This window comes from Urocitellus parryii, chromosome 9, assembly GCF_045843805.1.
Source record: "Urocitellus parryii isolate mUroPar1 chromosome 9, mUroPar1.hap1, whole genome shotgun sequence".
Classification (NCBI taxonomy): domain Eukaryota; kingdom Metazoa; phylum Chordata; class Mammalia; order Rodentia; family Sciuridae; genus Urocitellus; species Urocitellus parryii.
Window position 1 is genome coordinate 116368453 of NC_135539.1, and position 23353 is coordinate 116391805.

Here is a 23353-nt window from a genome sequence, read left to right on the forward strand (position 1 = left end):
TATAGGAAATCCCAAATAATCCACATACAAAAAATCTTCTCAAGGTAATAAACAAATTCAGCAGGGAACAAGATCAACATCCAAAAATCATTTGGGAATCTATACCCCAGCAATGGAGAATCCAAAAAGGAAATTCAGAACAATTCCATTTTGGAAAGCTTTCAGAGTATCTGAGGATTGGACATCAGAAGAGTCTTGTCTTCCTTTGAAGTGGAAACATCTTGTTATTAACGGTGCTTTGTGGAGGCATATGCATCAGCGCCTTTAATTTTTCATGCATATTAGTGCATCTCATATTAAAATTAAGTAGAGCAAATAGATTTGATGAGGCTGGTAACGCAGACTGCATAGGACATGCGTAAGAAGTTGAACCTCATCCGTGGCCTGATGAGCGTAGGCTGGGTCTCAGCCATCCTGCCTCCCTTAGGAAGGCAGGGAAGCAAAATCCCAGGCCCCCTGGAGGAAATCAAGTCTGAGTCAGTCTTCCTAGGAGGTGGAGGGAACAGATTAGGCCCAGGAAACTGTTCACTGAGAAAAGTGGTTTTGTTTTTTTTTTTTATCACTTGAAAAGTTGATGTTTTTCTTTTTCTTTGTTTAATCGAAGAAGGAACTAAAAGTGTTTTTAATTATTGTGTGTGTGTCTTACCCACACACACTAGGGGTCAGAAAGAGGAAGGGCTTGCCAAGTATTGCCACATTTCTCAGATCTCTGTGTTCTGGAGACTGAAAGCTGGTAGGTGGTTCCATCATAATGATAGCTCTTTGTACCCCTTGCTGTTTCTGTTCCTCTCTCTAACAGCTCAGTAACATCTCCTCAGATCTGTGGATGGAAACGCTGGAGGCAGAAAAATTCTGAGTACAAGGAAGAAATTTGCTAGAAGAGAATAAACTCTGGTCAGGGAGCCAGAAGACCTGTGCTCTAGGCTGTCCTCGGCAGCGCCACAGCTGTGTGGCCAGGAGCCCATCCCTTCCTTTAGGAGGCCCTGATTCTTGTCTGTGAAGGGAAGAAGGGGAGGACCACAGCTGGGAGAGGCTGAGATCCTTTTGACTTTAACATTCTAGTTGTTCAAAAACATATTCTTTAGGAATCAAGAGAATTTTGAAAGAAGGGGGAAGTGACATTGATTGAAAATGACATTGAAATGAAAAGAGATACACATTTGAAAAGATGGGCAGGAACTTTTTCTACTGCAGGCCACTCTTTTCTACTGAACTAAAAGCTGAGTCAATAGGGAAGGCTCACAAAGACTTGGGTGCGGGGAGTAGATGAGGCCAGGGAAGGACAAACAGCATATCTCCACTTTCAGTTTTCCCAAGCCAAGGCTCACCAGGACAGCTGGGCCTCAGAAATCAGCCTCATCGTGGGCCATGATTTTTTTGCTTGTTTTAGTTGAGGGGATGGGGGACCATGAGGGGGCATATCAAATAACTCCCAAAGATGAATAAATGGGCACTTGAGTGAGATAGGAGACCTCTGTGGTACTTAGATTCCCCTCCCAATTTTATCAATTCAGCAAATGTTTTTATAAGGTGCCTACTGTGTACTGGGGGTTGCAGAGGGTCAGAAAGGGTATTTGGTTGGAAGACATTCACAGAGAAGTCAGGCATGTGCACAAATACCCAAATGTCTAAAATGCAAAGCAGAATGTGAGACTTGCTCCAAGGGAATTCAGATAAATTTCTGGAAGAGTTCAGATTAAGGGCTGCTATCTATTTATGATATGTACTAGTACCTGGAAAGTTCAGGAAATGGACCCTAGAGGCTGGAGCACAAATTTGAAAAATCTTATTCTTCCAGCAGTAGCTATATTCTCTGGTTCAATTTTACAAAAATGAAAACCAGAGCAGAAAGGTGAGGAATTATTGGCACTCTGATCATCCAGAGAGTTGGCAATGTAGCCAGATACAGAACTACAAACTGAATCCAGCAGTGAAACCATGTACCAGTATAAAGCTCATCTCAAAAGAGGAAGCCCAAAGTTACAGCCACTCCCTCCACAACCTTCCCAGGGTAAACCCAAAGAGTACCAACCAAAATTCAAAGCAAGATAAAAATAATCATAAGCAAGCTGGAGTCACTGGGTATCTTTGGTCCCCAATAAGCCAATGTCTCCAGAGTGACAACTCCACCTTCTTGGGGAGGGCGTTCCTTGTTGAAGCCCTCCTGCCCGTTCATAAGTGAGTTGTAGGGACCTAAATTGAGGGGAGGCTAGAAAAAAGATAGCCCCCGAGATGAAAACCCTGGCAAGCTCACTGCTTTTGCAGAGCTTACTGGCCACAGGGTCTCAGCATTGAATTTGAACGAGCCAATGGTATCCCAATGGCTGAAACAGGAAGCCAGATAAACAGCATGTTATCAAGGGGCGATCCAGCGCTTCCCTTAAGCCGGCGCCAGCTGCGCCCTGTGACTATCCTAACAAAGTCCCATTGACTCACCAGCTGATTTTCCTGTGTTGGGCTCTGGGCACAAGGAACCCTCTCTGCTGGGTGGATGTCACCCTAGCTCACTACCCCTGGCCACCCACTGCTCATGTCCTCCCCAGCTCCTGTCTCTTCTCTGCCCCCTCTGATGTGGCTGGGGCTCAATCCTATGATCAGTTTTGCCAGGTTCTGAGGATTTGAAGGGACCATAAGGACCAGGCACCGGACACCCTCGGATGAGCGTCTCACCTGATGTTCACCCAACCTCTCCCTTTTCTTCCCTCTCATATCCTCCGGGAGCACTTTTCTGCTCCCAAACTCTCTGGATTGGCGCCAGAAAAGACAGCTTCAGAGAGACTAAGAAGCGCATCCTGGGGGCCTTGCAAGGTCACCTGTCCCAGCTATTCTGCAGGCTCCTGTTGGGTTGGGAGAAGAGTTAACTAAGCTCTTCAAAACAAGGGAAGTGTGGGTTACTGGTGTGTGTGTGTGTGTGTGTGTGTGTGTGTGTGTGTGTGTGAGAGAGAGAGAGAGAGAGAGAGAGAGAGAGAGAGAGAGAGAAACACAGCGCTTGGTGCCTCGGGTTTTAGGAACGCAACGCACTTTAAATCCCAGATATTTCACAGAAAGGGAACCTGGGATCAGAAGGATTGGAGTTGGGTAGCCCTGGAGAGCCGACCCCCAGAGTCAGCGGCACAGTCGGGGAGCGACGTCTGGGGACACACCTTCCAAACAAGCTGCTAGCATCTGCGTTGTTATTCCAAAGCGTCTCCCGAGCCCAGCCCACAGCACCCCTCTGGCACCAGGCTCCCCACTCTGGAGGCTGGCTCGGGGCCCCGCAGGACCCGCCAGCCAAGCCGCGCAAAGTGCGGAGCGTCAGACCCTCCGCCCGGCTCCCGCCCCGCACGGGTCACTTACCGGTGCGCCTGTCCTCCGGGGCTTGGGGTCCACGCCGCCGCCACCACCGCAGCGCAGAGTCGCGCATCTCCTAGCAGCGCCGGTCCGGGCGTCCTCTCCTCGCGCACAGAAACTTTTCTGGGGGCTCGGCGACCCGGGTGGGCCCCTCTCACCAGACTCAGCCGGCGCAGCGCGATCCGGCCTCGGGCCTCGCACTAGGGCCGCCTCGGGCCCCGGCCCCACAATGAGGAGGAGGCGGCATCCTGAACAAAGTGCCGTCCCCCCGGGCCAGGCGGTCGGGGGCGGAGCCTCGTGACCCGCTGCCCCAGGCACACGCCGGCTGCCTCCACCGCGGGCCCCGGGAGGGGAGTGCCCGGGCCGGGGGGCGGGCGGCAGGGGAGGCTTGGCTCCGGATCGCCCTCGCTTTCCGCTTCTGCACTGTGCCAGTTTAACCCGCAGAGGGGCGGAGGCATGGGTCCCTTCCAGACTTTGTCATTGGAAAGCTATTCCCGTAACCCTTTCCTGCCTTCGCCTTCCCGCCCCGCCTCCCCAGCCCGCCGCAGAAAAGCGGCTGCTGGGTGGCGGGGCTGGGGCTGCGAGCTGTCAGGACAGGAAGCCTTTGCACAATTGAGCTTTTCCTTTGCCCAGGAACCCGCCACCACCACTTCCAGGCCGAGGTCCCTTCCTCCCCCACACACGTCCCCCGGCTGCCTTTGGTTTTGCGGATTTTTCAGAGAAGGGGACACAGATGGACCATTGAACATCCCTACCCCGCATCCGACTCCGGCCACCCCTTTCCTCCCTCTCTGTGCACCTCTAAAAGTCATACTGTCTGAGACGGGACTTTGGGGTGCAAAACAAATAACTGACTTTCCCCCACCTTCCAGACCTTGTCGCAGCCCCTCCTTCTTTCTGGGACTTGGGAAAAGGGGAAGAGGGGAGAGGAAATGACAGGACCTGAGAAGAGTGTATAAAGTGCATTCAGCTGAGCCTGGCACAACTAGTCCGTAGGGCCAGGAGGCTACCGCTTCTTCTGCTCTGGGGGCTTCCAGGCTCTGAGGTCAGAAGGAAGGAGGAAATCAGATGGCATGTGCTCCTGGAGTAGGTTTTGATCTATATGGGAGAAAGGAAGTAACTGGGGCCAAGGACCTAGTGATCAGACACTTCCCCAACAAACACCAGAGCTGATTTATAGGGAGGTTGGAGGAAAGCAAAATACTTACTCCCTAGGAGGTCACAGAGCTCTTTGCTGCCAAATCAGTCAGTGGGAGCAGAGTCAGGATTAAAGCTCCTGAGTCCTGGTTACCGAATCAGCATAGTAGCCATGGACATAAGGGGGAGATAGGGACCACTAGACAAGGAACAGTGACATTCAAGACATTCCTGGTTCATCATAGAAAAGAATGAATTGTCTTTTGGCAGTGTGAGGGGAATGTAGAGTGACAGCTGAGATGAGCCTCTTACCCTGTGTATAAGTGGTTAAAAGTGAGGATTTTTTAAAAAATATTTTTAAGAGTTGTTCATGGACATCTATTTATTTATTTATTTATCTATCTATTTATTTCTTTATATGTGGTGCTGAGAATTGAACATGCTAGAAAAACTATCACTGAGCTACAAACCCAGCCCAAAAGTGGGGATTTTTAATGCAGATTGCATGGGCCTACTGCTTATTAGCCATAGAAACTTGAACAAATTCTTTAACTTCTGACATCCTCAGATTCTTCATCTGTAAGATAGGATAAAAATAGTTCCTGTCTTAAAAGTTTGCTGGAAGGATAAAATGAAGTATTATAGATGAAACACTTAAAATAGTGCCTGACACATAGTTTTTACTTAGTAAACACTGGCTATTATTTTGATCTCCAAGTCTACAAACTTGCATCCAATTTAACATTCAATGATGTGCTAGTTGCAGTCTTTTCTTGCTTTTCACAGTCCCCTTAGCATAAATAAGAAATCCGGTCCTTTACAAGAAGTCCTGTCCTTTTCTCAAGTGTTCAAGGATGGGTCTGGCTGAGTTTCTTGGCCCTTCTAGGCCCAGGGACAAGAGACCATGCAGGAGGCATGCAAATGTGCATCGAGACGGAATTGTACCTATCCATTGTAAGGCTGCATGAGGACCCCATCCCTCCACACTGGTAATTCTGGCCTGATGCCTTTCCTTGGGTACTACTCAGGGTGGAAAAGAAGGCCATAGCTCTAACGTAACTAAGGGTTAAGTCTCTTCCATTTGTGCATAGGATCAATATTTCTCTCCAATGCATGAGTGAGTCATGTACAAGTCCTCCCTTGCTCTGCTCTAAATGTCCCAATCACAGACTTCTAGCAGTGAACTTGTGGCAAACAAGTGGATGGTTTGGGGGAGGGTGGGAGTGAGGGGGCCAGTCTGGTTGGAATGATTAGTAGAGGATATGAAGGCTACAGAGAAGGTGGCTGGGACAAAGTGACAGAGAAGAGAAGACAGAAATTAGTATGTATGGAGGGATATTTGGGTAAGAAACTGGTTCTCCGCCCATCTCTTAGTGGCCTCTGCCAAGTGCCTACCTAATGAGTGGTTTTCATCTGAACACTGATGACTCAGTTGCTCTGAATCAAGCAAATGGATTTTCCTTAAATATGAAAATCAATAAGAGGTAAAGGCAAGGAGGGGAGGGAGGGGCGAGCCAAAAGACAGCTGGAGAGTGAAATGGTTGGAAAGTAATGGACAGAGAGGGACTTAGGCTCCCTGCAGGGGATCTTTGGTATGATCACTGTGCCCCACCCCACCCCCATCAGAGAAGGTGACCTTACTGAGGGATCTTCAAACCTAACAGCTTACTGGACATGATGGTGCTTGCCTGTAATCACAGCAACTCAGGAAGCTGAGGCAGGAGGATTGCAAGTTCAAGGCTAGTCTGGGCAATTTAGAGAGACCCTGTCTCAAAATAAAAGGGCTGGAGCTCAGGATAGAGCACCCTGGGGTTAAAAAAAAAATTTAAAAAAAGCTCCACAGCTCCCCTGCTCCCTCTTCCCCACTTAGAGCCAATCCTGCTTCAGGGCAGGAGATTATTAACAAGAGGTCAATGTCAATGTGACAAATAGGTTTTAAAATATCAGTGCAGAAAGCCTGTTGTCACCCACATAGCCTCAGATCTGGCCTGGATACAGTGAGAGCTTTGGAAGCCCGGGGAAGCACAACAAATGCTTTTTCAGTCATAGCCTGATTTATTTGGGGTCTCTGCCTGTTTTCTGCCACCTTGAGCTCTGTGGACCAGTGCTGATTTGTTTTGTAGCTTGAGTTATCTGACGTGGGATTTGGGGAGTGTGAACAGAATCATAACTCCTACGTGCCTTGTGGTCCACAGGCTCGGGGCAGGGCAGGGGGACAGTCTTGACCCTCCTGACTCTTGCTCAGGGCTGCCAGAGCAGTTTGTAAGGCCCTTGCAGGGATGTGGAGATCGGACATTGCTTGATTTTCTTGAGCATTTAATAAAGGTCATTAGCACCCTGAGGTGGAGTCCTAGGAGCTTCTGACTTCCTCCTCTGAAGCCAGTGGAAAAACACTGGGCCTGGCCGCAGAGGACCTGACTCCATGCTTTGCTTGTGCTGTTTGCTAAAGTACCTCAGTTTGCTTGTGGGTAAAAGGGGGTGTTGATACCCAGGGAGCAGCAATAGCCACCTAAGAGGAGGCTGTGATGAGTATTTGGTGAGATAATGGGAGAGTGCTCCCATTATCTCACCAAAGTGCAAGTGCTCCTGTCCCTTGCATTGTCCCCCCTCTCCCCCCAGTGGTGGGCTCTGTGCTTGACAGCCCATTTTTGAGCGCTAGAAATCTGACTGTCCATTCATTATCCTTGTCATTTTTAGTTGAGGAATTAGCCTGCAAGGGGCTTCCTCTGCTGGTGTCATGGGGTGGAGTGGGGTGGGGGCAAAGCTGTGACTCCATCCTTAACCACTATGGCCTCACAGCTGGCCTGGGGTAGGGGGAGCTGAAGAAGGGCCCTCTATTGACAGCTTAAGCTCACGAAGACCCAGGAGAAAGAGTCCCTAGGGAAATGCTGGCTCTGTAATGAGTGTTTTACAGAGCGAACGAGTCACTCCTTATCGGGAAGATGCAGTTTCTCTGTTACCAGGAAGTGAGATGAGCTGGGAGCCAGCACAGTGTTTTTCCAAAGATGGACTTCGAAGAGGAGTGTTTCTTTAAGGAGCCAGGAGAGCAGGGGCGGGGTTGCCAGGGAGAAGCGGGCCCCTTTAAGAGACCTAGCTGGCTGCAAAGCCAGAGATGATGGTCCATATATAGCACCAGTGTGCCTCAGCAGCAGTTCTAACCTATATTAACATATTGAATCCTCACAAGAAGTCTATGTCATAGGTATCATTTTTTTGTCTTTTATTAAACTTCTTTTTTTTTTTTTAATGCCAGGGATTGAACTCAGGGGCACTTGACCACTGAGCCACATCTCCAGCTCTATTTTTGCATTTTGTTTAGAGACAGGGTCTCACTGAGTTGCTTATCGCCTTGCTTTGCTGAGGTTGGCTTTGAACTTGTGATCCTCCTGCCTCAGCCTCCTGAGCCACGCTGGGATTATAGGCATGCACCACTGCACCAGGATATTAAACATTTTTAAAGAGAGAAGTGTCTATGTTGTATAGGCTGGTCTCAAATTCCTGGGCTCAAGTAATTCTTCTGCCTCAGCCTCCTGAGTAGTCATGATTGCAGACACACGCCTCCATGCCTGGCCATAATTATCATTTTATGGTGAAGAAATTAAGGTCAAGTATCTTGTTTGGGTTTCAGAGCTGTTAAGTGCAAGAGCTTGGATTTGAACCCGAGCAGTCTGGCTTCTGAGTCTTTTGCTCTCAAGGACAATACATAGAAACTATCAGAGGATGACAGTCCAGTGCATTATGGGATGGTGGGAAAGGGCCCTATCATTTACTGGATTCAGTGGGTTTCTTTATTTCTTTTCAACAGCTTCATTGAAGCATAATTTACATATCTCAACTTTAACACATCATAAAATGTACAACTCTGTAGCAAATCTGCCAAGTTGTACCGTCATCACCATAAGCAAGTTTTAGACCATTTCCAGGTTTGCTCACTTATGGTTTAATCTGAGTCTCAATTTTCCTCATCTGAAAAATGGGATTAACAGAAATGTTATGAGCATAAAATAAGCTTGTAAATGGTATATGGTAAGTGCTCAGAAACCTTAGTTAGGGCTGGGGATATGGCTCAGTGGTAGATTAATTGCCTAGCATGCATAAGGTCCCGGGTTCAATTCCCAGCACTGCAACAAGACAAAACTATTATTATAGTCTCTGAATCATTTAAATACAGACTTTTAGAATTGGGAGTGGTTTTGTTTGGTTTGGGAGTTTAACCCAGGGTGCTTTACATTGAGCTATGTCCCCAGTCATTTTTATTTTTTATTTTGAGACAGGGTCTTTCTAAGTTGCTTCTTAGGGCCTCATTAAGTTGCTGAGCATGGCATTGAACTTGCGATCCTCCTACCTTAGCTTCCTGAGTTGCCAGGATTACAGGTGTGTGCTGTCATGCCCAGCTGGGAGTGGTTTTTTTTTTTGTTGTTTGTTTGTTTTTTAACAGAGAGAGAGAGAGAGAGAGAGAGAGAGAGAGAGAGAGAGAGAGAGAATTTTAATATTTATTTTTATTTTTTTTAGTTTTCCGCGGACACAACATCTTTGTTTGTATGTGGTGCTGAGGATCGAACCCTGGGCCGCACGCATGCCAGGCGAGCGCGCTACTGCTTGAGCCACATCCCCAGCCCTGGGAGTGGTTTTAAAGACTATCTAATCCCATCCTCTCCAAACAGATATGAAACTAAAGTGCCAACATGTTCAACAACTTGTCAATTAATGACACACAGAAAAACCAGGGGCAAGGTTTGTAACTGGGCCCAGGTCTTGTGGTTGATATTTCTGTGCTTTCTTATCTCCAGAGAGACTTTCCACCCAAGGCATAGGAATGTGATTGTTCAACACTTTTATCTTTGTGGGTTCCTCCAGAGCACGGACCCTGTGAGTTTACACGTGTTGAAATGCCCAACAGTCTGGCGTTAACAGAGAATGAGGCTGGGTGCAGAATCAGGGGACAAGATCCAGTGTGGAGGCTGAGACAGGAATGTTCATTGTCAGAACAGGGGATGCATTGACTCGAAGAATCCAGGATATAGCCAGTGCAACAGTCAGCAGGTCTCTGTAGAGTCCCGGCAGGGCCAGCCAACATCATGGGCATGTGATCTGTGCAGTCATGTGGTGCCCTGTGTTTAAAAGGGCTCTCTGCTTGGTTTAGTGCTGATAATCTTTAAATTCTTGATAATTTTAAACAAAAAAAATATCTCACAGTTTTGGTTTGCATTGGATCCTGTAAAGTATATAACCATTTTTGCCTAGGAGACAGAGAGCAGAGCCCAAGCTAGATTCTGTGTGTGTGTGTGTGTGTGTGTATGTGTTTTGCAGGGGATTGAACCCAGAAGCATTCTGCCTCTGAGCTACACCCTCAGCCCTTTTTAAAATTTTATTTTGAGGCTGGACTTGCTAAGTTGTCCAGGCAGCCCTTGAATTTACGATCCTTTGCTCCAGCTTTCTGAGAAGCTGGGATTACAGGACTGTGCCACCACACCTGGCTTATAAACACATTTTTAAAGTCTGTAAAGACACTCCAAGCTGATAGCAGTTGTCTCTTCTGGGGAAAGTCATCTAGGGAGCTGTTAATTTTTTTCTGTGAGTTTATTTATTACATGGAGATTGTACTCATGTATTACATAAATTACAAATACAATTGTATCAATAGATATTCTTAAAACACTAAAAGAGAAGCAGCTCGGTTTGGGATTGTGACTCAGTGGCAGAGCACTTGCTTAGCCTGTGCAAGGCCCTGAGTTCGAATCCCAGGATAGAATCCCAGGGAAAAAAAAAATCTTGAGAGAGGAGAAAAAAAAAAAAAAAAACAGGGCATGAAGCACAGACACTGAAGATTGGTGGAAGCTCAGGGCCTGATGAGGGTAGGTGTGAACAGAGGAAGGGAATATTGGAAGAAGGAGCCCAGAGGCAGTGGGCAAAGTGAGTGTGGGTATTAGTTCTATGAGAATTCAGAGTTTGTATGTCCCCTTGAGTGGGGTGGTGGAGGGTGACAGGAATTGTCAAAGGAGCTGTCAAGACTCTAATTGTTGAGGTTCGTGGTGGCATATACCTGTAATCCCAGTGACTCTGGAGGCTGAGGCTGGAGGATCACAAGTTCAAAACCAGCCTCAGCAACTTAGCAAGACCCTAAGCAACTCAGCAAGACCCTGTCTCTAAGTAAAATATAAAAAAGACTGGAGATGTGGCTCAGCAGTAAGCACCCCTGGGTTCAACCCTTAGTACAAAAAAAAAAAAAAATGAATTGTCAAAGGAGATGAAATAGGCTGCAGAGGTGAGCACAGATGGATGAGGTGGGACTAGGTGGGAGTGTCCATACACAGGAAAGAATGGGACCCAGAGGTCAGATTTATCAGGCCTGGGAAACTAGAGGCAGTGTGGACCAGTGGACAGTGTTCAGGCTTTGGAGTCAGGGGTGCAACCAAGCTCCAAATTTGTGACATCTTAATTGTGCATCTATAACCTTACTTTCTCCCCTGAGAAATAGAAAGAAGCCTGGCAAGGCTTGTGTGGCAGAGCTGCTAGGAGGATTTGATGAGATGATGTAGGTAAAGTCTTAGATCAGTGCCTAGCTCAGTCTGGGATCTCCAAATATTCCCTTCTCCTTTCGATTGATTCTGTAGTTTGAAACTTACATGCCAAGAATCATTTGCAAGTGTAGAGAGTCCTTCTTCCAAGCACTTCCCTCCCTGCTTTCTGGGAGGGCCAGGATCCTGAGTTCCACCCTGCAAAGCTAAGCCAATCAGGAAGGAGGAGAAGCTGGCTGGAGCCCAAGGGCTGGGGAGTCAGGGAGAAGAGAAACCAACCCTCCTAGTCCAGGTTGGTGGGGCTGCCAGGCTGACTCTGGGCAACCTTGTCAGGAGCCCTCCCTTTGGGATTTTCAGAAGAAAGGTGCTCTGTGAACTCTGATCCCAGTTTCCTCAAGTTTCTCTCAGCTTAGCTTTTTCAGGACACCCTCCCCCCAGCTCTGAGAACTGTGACTGATGGGCCCTGCTGCAGCTGCCCTCCTCCTCCTTGTGAATACAGATGTGCTCAGCAGCAGCTGTAACCCAGAGCCCACACCTGTTCCCTAGATCAGCTGCTGTAACTCTACTCCTGGGGAAGCAGGCCAGGTGCCCAGGCCTCGCCAAAGTCCTCCTTTCCAAAGGCAGGTGGAAAGGCGGACATCTGCCTGTCACAGCAACGAGGGTGGAAAGCCTTGGTCCGGGAGTCTCAGCTACAGATCCTCTTCCAGGCTAGCCTCGCTCCCAGCAGTACATGTCTCACGGGTTCTGCCCCTCGTACCTCCGTAGTGGATGGGAAGATTGAGGAGCAAGAACGAAGACAGGACATGCTGAACCCGGTGTCTCCAGCCCTCCAGACCCTCTTGGGGACCTTCAAAGTTTTCAAGTCAGGCTGATCTACCCTGGGCAGTGGGGGGCGCTGTGGGGCTCGCAATGTGATCCAGAGGAGACCAAAAGAACTGGAGCTAGGAGAGGCCAGGCTGAGAAGGAGTTTAGAAACAGAGCAGGGCTTTTTCCTGAGAGGCATCGGCTGCGGATCCATTGGTCGCTGACCTTGGGCCACCACGCGAGAATTCCATCCCCCAGCATCCTTGAGAGTGCTCCTAGGGCGAGAGAGCAAAACGCCCTTCGCGGAGAGCCTGGAGGGTGGGGAACCCAGAAATCCCAAGTCTGTGGGAAATTTTTACCAAGGCAGATCCAAGGCACACGGCGTCTGACAACCGGACCTACACAATAAGTTGCACGTGCCAATGCACATAAAAACCTGCCGGTAGAAAACCAGATGGTGAGTTGGCATTGCTGATGTCTGCATCGTACACCCACACCCACATCAGGGCTGTTGCCGAGCATGCGCCCACTCCACGTTCGGGGAAGGGAATCTTGAGGCTGCGTGCTCAGCAATGCCAAGGTCTCAGTCGGAAGGTGCTCTCCAATTCCCAGGCCGCTCTGGCAGCGCCAGGAGAAACAGCACATGTGGCAGGCGGCTCGCCGCCAGGTGCGGGACACTGCTGACCCCTGCTGGCGCTTGTGGCTCTGCGGCAACCAGGGAGAGCCCCAGGGAGAATGGAGTATTGGAAAAACCGTGCAATTCGTCTGGGAGGGGTAGAAAGAAATATGCCCCAGCTCAGAATCTCCTCATCTGGAGCTCTTTTGATGAGACCAAGAAGAAATTAGAATAAAACCCAGACTGAGTTTTTGGGAGGAGTGAGACAGACTAACAGCGTGTCCCCTTCAGCCTCTGTGGCCTGGAAAGCCCTGCTGCCAATCCTCTTGAAACTAAATTGGGAAGCCATTAGTAACACTTCATTGCAAGCTCAACCATTAGAGGACAAAAGGAAGAAAAAAAAAAAGAAAAAGAAAAAAGAAAAAAACTACCCTCAAGTAGCACAATATTTTTCAATCATAATTTGATCTCTCTCCCTCTCCCCTTATTTCAAGGCAGAGCATTTGTGAAGTTTTAGCTTGATTTATTGAGGGTCTCACTTTCCTCTTAGACCTGGGGCTAAGATTTATTATCACGATTTTAATGCCTTTCCTTCCCCAAGGGATTGGTATTGTAGTCTTTGCAAAACCACTATTAAGAAATGAGATATCTAGTCTGGTGCTGTGGTGCAGGTCTTGGAGGCTGAGGTAGGAGGATGGCAGGATCAAGGCCAGCCTCAACAACTTGGCAAGGACCTAAGCAGCTTAGTGAGACCTTGTCTCACAATAAAAACAAACAAACAGATACATAAATAAATAGAAAGGACTAGGGATGTGGTTCAGTGTTAAGTGTCCCTGGTTAAGTGTCACTTTGAATAATCTTCCAATTTACAGTCCAAAAATTTTTTTAAAAGCTGATGTAGAGTATTTGCACTTACTTTCACTTTAGCCTAAACTCTATTAAGGGTGTCTGTGCTTCTAGTTATTCCACTGTCTTTCAGCATGAGGTCTCCTCTATACAGCTGTTTCCCCCTCCCCTTTGGTAGTATTGAGGATTGAAACCAGGAGTGCTCTACCACTGAGTTATACCTCCCCACAACCCTTTTTATTTTTTATTGTGAGACAGGGTCTCCCTAAGTTTCTGAGGCTGATCTGGAACTTGGGATCCTACTCAGCCTCCTGAGTTGCTGGAATTACAGGTGTGCACCAATGTGCCTGGTTCATCCAAAAATACTCTCATGGAAACACCCAGAATAATGTTTGACCAAGTATCTGGACACTGCAGGCCCAAAAAGTTGATGTATACCATTTAAACAAGTGACATGCAGTTTAAGAAATAAAGTACTACAAGCATGGTTTAGGCTGGTTCTTCATTGCATTCCTATCTGCAGAGGAAATACTAGTCTGAATTGGAAGTTAATCATTCCCAGCAACATTTATACTTTTGCTACATTATATGCTACATATGCACCACATATTTTAACTCTATGAAGGGCATTGTTTGAAGGGCAAAGTATATTCTATACTTTTCTTGTGTGTGTGTATGTGTTTGTGTGTGTGTGTGTGGTAGGGATTTAATACAGGGCTTCGTGCACACTAAGCAAATGTGCTTCCTCAGTTCTATAACTTTTTTTTGACTCAACATTATTCTTTGTAAGGTTTATTCTGTGCTGCTGTATAATATCTCATTGTATGATTATGCTATAACCTCTCAGTTTTATTTTATATAGCTTTTTTTCTTTCTTTCTTTCTTTTCTTTTTTTTTTTTTTTTTTTTGGTGTATGTGTACGTGTGTGTGTACGTGTGTTTGGTGGTGGTGCTGGGGATTGAACCCAGGGCTTTGTGCATGCTAGGCAAGCACTCTACCAACTGAGCTATATCCCCAGCCTTAACTTTTTTTTGGTTATGATAAGCTGTTTGCTACGTATAGAAATTCTTATACACACCTTATTGAACATATTTGTATTTCTCCAGTAGTCAACCCAAGAGTGAAATTGATGGTTATAGAGTCTGGACACTTTTAACTTGACTACATCCATGCCAATACTTGGTATTGTCAGACTTTTTTTTGACAGATGAGTGTAAGTTGACACATCGTTGTGATTTTAACTTGTTTTCCACCAGCTATTATTCAGGTGAAGTATCTTTCCCTAAATTTGTTGGTCATCAGGATCGCCTTCTATTCCTATCGTCTAATCTTTTTCTAATTGGGCTGTTGTGCTTTTCCTCTTTGATTGGTAAGAATTACTATTGTGGCTAATAATACTTTTTCAGTTTGATGCGTTTCACTTATCTTTTCTAAATCAGTAGCTTCTTTTACCTCCTTAGTCGTTTTATTGAGATGTAGTTTGCATCTCTAAAGTTCACCCATTTTAAGTGTAAGATTCAGTGATTTTTTTAAAGTAAATTTAAAGAATTGTGTAACTTTTACCACAGTCCAGTTTTAGAACATTTCCAACACCACATGCAGTTCCTCCTACCCGTTTGTAATCAATCCCAATTCCCACCCCTAGCCACAGGCAACCACTAATGTGCTCCCTGTCTCTACAATTCTGCTTTTCTAGACATTTCATATAAATGAAATCATGCACTATGTGGTCCTTTGTATCTGACTCTTTTCACTTAGAATAACCTTCAAAAGGTTCATTCGGGCTGAAACTGTACTAGTTACTTCTTTTTACTGCCAAGTAGTATTCCATTGTTCAAACATAGCACGTTTTACTTATTCACCATTTAATGGATATTTAGCTAAAGTTATATCTGATGAGAAGCATCTCATATTTATTTATATTTTTCCTCCTATGTGTAATGTACCTTTATTTTTCCCTCTGGCTGCTTTTAAGATTTTTTGCTTAATCTTTAGTCTTTATTCATTTTACTACAACATGTTAAGTATGATTTTGTTTGTATTTATCCTGCTTGGTATTGCTTAAATATTTGGACCTACAGATTATTATTTTTTCATCCAAATTTTAGCCACTGAATGCCTTCCTTCCTTCCTTCCTTCTTTCCTTCCTTTCTTCTTCCACAGTATTGGAGATTGAACACAGGCCTTACCCATGTAGGAAAGTGCTCTACCACTGAGTTACATCCCCAGCCCTTTTTGTTTTGAGACAGGGTCTTGCTAAATTGCCCAGGCTGGCCTCAAACTCTCAATCCTCCTGCCTCAGCCTCCCTAGTAGCTGAGATTACAGGTGTGTACCACCATGCTTACTATAATTTTCTTAAAGTCTTTATCTGCTGATTTCCATGATTAACTCATCTGAGGGTCTAGTTTTCTTATGGTTATGGGTCATATAAAATTTGTATTCTATATATTTATATGAAAGAGCAGTTGAGATTTAAGCATAATGTTTTGTTTTGTTTATTTGCCAAGGAGAGCTTGCTCTTTCCTCTCTTTGGCAATTAAGCTATATAAGCATAAGATCATTGCATCCTTCTGGACGAAGTAGTCCCTTTATTTTTTATGAAATTATGCTCCTTATCCCTGGTGATAGTCTGCTGTGAAATCAGCTGTGTCTGGGATTAATGCAGCAATACTGACTTTCTTTTGACTAGCATTAGCATAGTACATGCTTTCCCATCCTTTCCTTGTTTTTATATAAAGTTCATTTCTATGGGTAGCAAATAATTGAGTCTTACTGTATTTCACTGCATAACTATTGCAGATTTTATGACAACTTTTTATTTTGCAAAAAAGTGGGGTGCAACCATTATGTGAAGCTTATTTTTTGTTGCCTGGTATTACTTACAAATTACCACACTGTCTTTGATGTAAGATTAGGATGCACAAAATATTCATGAATACATGTTAAAATTGTATAGTCCAAATCAATGCACAACATTCTTTATGACAATTTAGCAAACATTTTTCTGGTCTGAAAAAAATTAACAAATGAATTGTTATTGATTTGTGCATTATAGACAAAATATTAAACTTGAGAAATTTACTACAGTGTTATGAAAGTTTGGACTTGCAAAATTTAACCTTCTGTGTCCAAACATTTTGTGCAGATTTGGTTATTTGGTGCACTGTCCTTAGCACCACACATATAAGATGTGTTTACTGTTAGGATGGCAGCCCCCTAAACAGATGACCCAAGTCAGCTTTTGGAAATATTCTCACAATGTGCTAGCATGGAGAATTCTAGGCTCTCAGTACAGGAGGAGACAAATGTTCATCCATATGTCAGTGGTAAATACATTGCTGCTGTTTACATTTTAAGTGGTGTAAGGAACAGAATTATACCATGTGGTGATTATGCAATGAAAGGTCATAAACCAATTTTTGAACTAAAAAAAAAATAGGTGCCATAATTATGCAGTGGTGACAATTACATGGAGAAATATGGTCCTTGAAAACAACAACAACAACAACAACAAACAGCCCAACTATCTCTCCTTTGTAAAATGGGAAGTTTAGACCATTTACATTTAATATAATTGTCGACATGGCTGGGTTTGAGCCTGCTGCCTTACTACTTGTTTTCTATCTGTCCCGTGTGTTCTAATGTTCTTCTATCCCCCCACCTTTTTTTTTCATGCTCTTAGATTGACTACTAGCTGTACTTTGTTATTTTGTTATCTCAGTGGTTGCTTTAGGATTTATACCATATGTCTTTAGCCTTCCCAAATCTGCCTTCAAGTGATAGTATATGATTTCATGCATCCATATAAAAACCTTGGAGTGATGCATGTCTGTTTTTCCCCTCCTGGCAGTTATACTATCACAGTTGTGCATTTGTTTTTATAAATGTTATAAACCCTAAAATGTATTGTTATTTATTTTGTTCTGATTAAACAGTCAATTTTTCTTTCTTTTTTTCTTTTTTCTTTTTTTTTTTTTTTTTTTTTACAATACTAGGGATCCAACCCAGGGTTTCAGGAATGCTAGACAATCATTCTACCCTTGAACCACATTCCCAGTCCTTAAACACCTTTTTAAAAAAGGTTTTAAACAGTATTTTAAGACCTTACAGGGCTGGGGATATAGCTCAGTTGGTAGAGTGCTTGCCTTGCATACCTGAGGCCCTGGGTTCAATCCCCAGCACCACAAAAATAAATTTAAAAAATCTTACATTTTTATCCAGGTAGTTAACATTTTTGGTACTCTTCATTTCTGAAAGATATTTTTCTGGATACAGAATTCTATGTGGACTAGCAGGGCATGGTGGCACATCTCTGATCTCAGTTAAAGCAGGTAGACCAAGAGTTTGAAGCCAACTTAGCAAGACCCTGTCTCAGAATTAAAAATAAAAAGGACAGGGGAGGTCGCTCAGTGGCAAAGTACCCCAAGGTTCAATCCACAGTACTGCAAAACAACAATAAAACCCCCAGAGTTCTATGTTGATAGTTCTTTTCTTTTAGTACCTAAAAAAATGTTGTTCCTCTGTCTTCTTGTTTGCATTTTATCCACTGAGAAATAAAACCTGATTCCGACAGACTCTGTCTCTCAGCCTCACCAGGAAACTACTTCAGCTCCTATGAAACCAAAGCAGAATTTTATAAGAGCATTAAGGATGGAGAGTCCAAGGTGGCTGTGAAAGCCCCAGGCAATGTATGTCTGATTGACATCTTCTGCTGGTTGTGAATGGACTGTAAAAAGAGAACATGCACTCACATCAGGAACAACAAACGTCATGTTGAGTGGCTTGGTCAGTTTGCAGAAAATGACACCAACAAGCCATTTTTAAAGAGGGCCCTTCACATGTGCTATCAAAAGTGTGCCTGTATTTTACCTAGAAGGCTGACTACCCTCACAGATCCATGGGATTCCCAAGTCACCAATTGCATCTGAACTTGCACTAGAACTGCTGATAGCTGTGAGCTTCCTAGATTGTTAAAGAAAATAATTATAATAATTTACTCTTTCCAGTTACAAAAACATCCCTAATCTTTATATTTGTTCCTTCTTTTTTACTTCTATCTTAGCACTTCCTTTAACATTTTTTTATATTGTAGATCTGCTGGTTATGAATTACTTGACCTTTCCTACATCTGAAAATTTCATTATTTCACTTAAAAAATGTGTAGTTCTATTGAAATAAAATTTACATACCATGCAAATCACCCACTGAAAAATGTACACTTCAACTTCTTTTTTTTTTTAATATTTACTTATTTTTTTTAGTTTTCAGCAGACACATCCTTGTTTGTATATGGTGCTGAGAATCGAAACCGGGCCGCATGCATGCCAGGCGAGCGCACTACCGCTTGAGCCACATCCCCAGCCCACAGTTCAACTTCTTAAGGACCACTTTATTGGGCTGGGGCTGTAGCTTAGTGGCAGAGCACTTGCCTAGCATGTGTGAGGTGTTCGATCCTTAGAACCACATAAAAATAAACAAATAAAATAAAGGTATGCTGTCCATACACAACTACAAAAATAAAAAAAATTAAAAAACCACTTTATTAAGGTATGATTGACATATTTTAAAAAGTACATACTTAATGTATACGACCTAATGAATTTCAAGGCTTTTAGTATATTCAGAGTTCTGTAACCATCACTACAATCTAATTTTAGAATATTTTATCCCTCCCCAAAGAAACCTGGAGTACCCATTACAAGTCACTCTCCATTCTTCCATGCCTCCACCCCCACCCTAACAACTGCTGATTTACTTTTCATCCCTGTAGATTTGCCTGTTTTGGACATTTCATGTATATAAATGAAATCATATAATATATGTGGTCTTTTAGGACTGAACTCTTAGCATAATGCTTTTGAGGTCTATCCTGGTAGCATATAACAGTATCCAGCCAGATGCAACGGTGCAGGCCTGTAATCCCAGTAGCTTGAGAGGCTGAGGAAGGTGGATAGAGTTTAAAGCCAGCCTCAGCAACAATGAGGCCCTAAGCAACTCAGTGAGATCCTGTCTCTTAATAAAATACAAAATAGGGCTGAGGATGTGGCTCAGTGGTCTAGTGCCCCTGAGTTCAATCTCTAGTACCGAAAAACATACAAACAAACAAACAAACAAAAAACAGTATCCACTCTTCTCTATTGCTGAATAACATGGTCTTGAATGTTAGGAGACTTTTGTGAGTTTTTTTGGCGTGGGGGAGGGGGCTTTGCACAAAATTCAAGTTTTTGCTTTTTGTATTTTAAAGATGCTGCTCCACTCCCCTCTTCCTTGCATAATTATCGGTGAGAACTCTCCTCTATATCTTTACTCTTCTCTATTTACTGTGTCTTTTTTCCTCTAGGTGCTTTGAAGACTTTTTATCACTGGCTTTAGACAATTCAATCGTGATGTGTTTGGAACCTCTTCTCCCTGCCTGCCTGCCTTCTTAATTCCTTCCTTGTCCTTCCTTCTTTCTTTCTCTTCCCTTCTCTTGCCTTTTCTTTTCTTTTGGTACTAGAGATTGAACCCAGGGCCTCTCTGCCACTGAGCTATATCATTTTCCACTTTGAGACAGGGTCTTGCTAAGTTGTTGAGGCTGGCCTCAAACTTGTGGTCCTCTTGCTTCAGTCTCCCGAGTAGCTCGAATTACAGGTGTGGGACCCTGTGCCTGACTTCTCTTCATGATTCTTTTATTTGGTCTTTATTGAGCTTCTTGAATGGGTATGTTCACAGTTTTCATCAAATGTGGGAAAATTTTAGCTATTTATTCTTCAAATATTTCTTCTGCATTTAGGGAATACAATTATGTGTATATTAGGTTGGGGTTGTCAACTCGGTTTACTGATGCTTTCTTTATTTTAAAAATTTATCTTTTCTCTCTGCATTTCATTTTGGCCAGTTTTCATTGCTGCCTTTGAGTTTGCTGATTTTTTTCTTCTGCCGTGTCTAATCTGCTGTTAACCTCATTCTGTGTATTTTTCATACATTACAGTCTTAATCTCTAGAAGTGAAACTTGGGTCTTTTATTTCTTTAATCTGTCATGTGTCTGCTGATATTTTGAACACATAAGATTCCTAGTATCTGTTTTAATATCCTTGTGTGTTAATTCCAGTCTCTGTGTCAATTCTGAGTCATTTTCAATGGATTGGTATTTTTTTTTCCTCTTTGTGGGTCACATTTTCCTGCTACTTTGTCTGCCTGGCACTTTTTTTTTTTTTAAATGGATGCCAGACATTGTGAATTTTTACCTTATAGGGCAATGGACATTTTTGTCTTCCTATATAAATGCTTAAGCTTGGTTCTGGGATGTGGTTATGTTTGGGGAAATAGCTGATCCTTTCAGGCCTTGCTTTTTAAGATTTGTAAGGGGGGTGTACTCAGTCTGGGGTTAATTTTTCATTAAGACAGCCCTCTTCCCATTTACTCTCCTGGATGCCCCGTGACTCATGAGGTTCCATTCCTGCTAAGAACAGGCCCTGCTCCTGACCCTGTAGGACCTCTGGGTACTGTTTCCTCTAATTCTTTGCAGTGGTTCCCCCCAACCCCCATCGTTCCTCCCAGGAATATCAGATATCTGTTCCTCCCCACTGAATGCTCCCTGAATCTCCTGGAGATCTCTGCAGGGCGCTTTTGCATAGGTCCTTTTCTCTCCTTTGCCTGGTGAATTCTGGCAAAATTTCCCCAGACTCTCAGCTCCTTCACCTCCACTCAGGAAATCTGTTGAGCTCTGCTGGGGTTCCCCTTACAGTGCTACTGTCTGGAAACTCCCTAGGAGGCTCACCTTGTTTGTTTCTCATTTATTAAGGGTCACTCTGCTCTGTTATCTGATTTCCAGTGTCTTGAAAAATGTTGTCTGACGTATTTTGCCTTTTGTTGTTGTGGTTTGAAGCAGGAAAACCCCTGATAGTCCATCTGGGCCAGAAGTAGAAGTGCATTAAAATGGAAGCACCTAATCAAACAAGCCTGACAGGAAACACACAGGTCCCTAGACACAACATTTATGGAACTTCAGTTTAAGAAATGTTAACTGGGTGTGGTGGCACAGGCCTGACCTCAGGAGGCTGAGGCAGGAGGATCACAAGTTTGAGGCCAGCCTTGAAAGTTTAGTGAGATCCTCAACAACTTAGTGAGAGTCTATGTCTCAAAATTAAAAAATAAAAAGGACTGGGGATGTAGCTCAATGGTAAACACCCAGTTTAAAGAAAGAAAGAAAGAAAGAAAAAAAGAAAGAAAGGTTATTTAATAATCCAAAGGTAAGTGATTTAAAAATGAGCAAAGGATTTGAATAGGCATTTTTCCAAAGAAGACATACAAATGGCCAAAGCACAGGAAAGAATGTGCAATATCATCAGTCATCAGGGAAATGCATGTGGATACCTTAGTGAGATACCACCCGTACCCATTAGGATGACTGTGATCAGAAGACTGATAATAACAAGTCTTAGCAAGGCCTGGAGAAACAAGAGCCTTCATACGTTTAGGCTGTGAATGTTAAATGGGGCAACTGCTTTGGAACATAGTCTGGCGGTTTCTCAAGGTCTAAGGAACAGTTACCATATGACCCAGCCATTCCACTCCTCAATATGTTCCCAAAAGAGATAAAATATACATCCTTACAGAAAACATACAAATATCCATAACACCATTATTATTATTATTATTATGAGAAAAAGGAAGAAGAAAGTTTATTGCTTTGCTAGTAAAGGAGAAACACAGGGGACTCCTGTGTCAGAGGCTGTGATTCTGCCCATCAGCAGGAACAGGGGGCTTTTAAAGAGGTGACTCAAAGACTACATTCTACAAGTTCTCTGTTGAAGTTGTAATTCACTTGTTAATTTGGGAGACAGTCATCATAACAGCATTATTGAAGATAGTCAAAAAGCAAAAAGCACCTAAATGTCCATCAAAGTACTGATACATGCTACAACATAGATGAACCCTGAAAACTTTGTGCTAAATGAAATAAACCACACATAAAAGGCCACATATCAAGGGCTAGGGATGTGGCTCAGTGGTCGAGTGTCCCTGAGTTCAATCCCCAGTACTACCCAAAAAAGGCCACATATTGCCCAATTCCATTCATAGGAAATATTCAGAACAGGTAAATTAATAGAAACAGAAAGTAGAATAGTGGTTGCGTAGGGCTGGGGAGATTGCTGGGAAAATGGGAAGTGACTGCTCATGGGTGCAGGTTTCTTATTAGGGTGACAGGATGTTCTGAAATTGATTGTGGCGATGGTTGTCAAACTGTGAATAGCCAGGCTTGAGGGTGCACACCTGAAATCCACCCCGGAAGCTGAGGTGGGAGGATCACAAGTTCAAGATCAGCCTGGGCAACTTAGAGAGGCTCTGTCTCAAAACAAAATAAGAAAGTGTGTGGATGTAGCTCAGTGGTAGAGCACTTGTACTAGGCCCTGCGTCAATACCCAGGACTGGCAAGAAGGAAAACAAACAAACAAACAAACAAACAAAAAACCTTGTGAATATATTAAATGTCTACTGAAAACTGCTGAAATGTATACTTCAAGTTGGAAAATTATATGGTAGATAAACTAATATCTATAAAGTTGTTTTTGATTATTTATTTATTTGGGTACAGGGGATTGAACCCAGGGATATTTTATACCAAGCTACATCTCTAGTCCTTTTTATTTTTTAATTTTTCCCACTAAATTGTTGACGTTGGCCTTGAACTTGAGATCTTCCTGTCTCAGCCTCCAGAGTCATTGGGATTATAGGTGTGCATCATCTAGCCCAGCTGTTTTTGCTTTTTAAAAGAAATGCTCTTATATGCTGCATGTCCATGAAAAACTAGATGCTTCCAGCAACACTCTCAAGCTCTCCTGGAGAGTCCAGATCAGGTATGATTAAGAAATCATGATATCGGGCTGGGGATGTGGCTCAAGCGGTAGCGCGCTCGCCTGGCATGCATTCGACCCGGGTTCGATCCTTAGCACCACATACAGACAAAGATGTTGTGTCTGCCGAGAACTAAAAAATAAATATTAAAAAAAAAGAAACCATGATATCGCTTTTTATATCATCTGTACTGCTAAGTCCCTCCCTCCTTCCTTTCTTCCTTCCTTCCCTTCCTTCTCAGACATTTAGTATGAGCTAGATAT

General features: G+C 43.9%; 2 protein-coding genes and 1 pseudogene across 3 annotated transcripts in view; 2 read left to right on the forward strand and 1 right to left on the reverse strand.

Annotated features, from left to right (window-relative positions):
• Nav1 (neuron navigator 1) overlaps positions 1-3537 on the reverse strand; it is a 249895-nt gene extending 246358 nt beyond the window's left edge. For both annotated transcript variants that reach the window (XM_077802994.1, XM_026397163.2), the window contains exon 1: positions 3337-3537. The gene's annotated coding sequence lies outside the window, so the exon portion shown is untranslated. The remainder of the gene's footprint in view (positions 1-3336) is intronic.
• The window catches only part of Tnni1 (troponin I1, slow skeletal type), a 112507-nt gene that overhangs the window by 1416 nt on the left and 87738 nt on the right, over positions 1-23353 (forward strand). The window lies entirely within an intron of this gene.
• LOC113188746 (elongin-C pseudogene) lies at positions 17939-18226 on the forward strand (annotated as a pseudogene).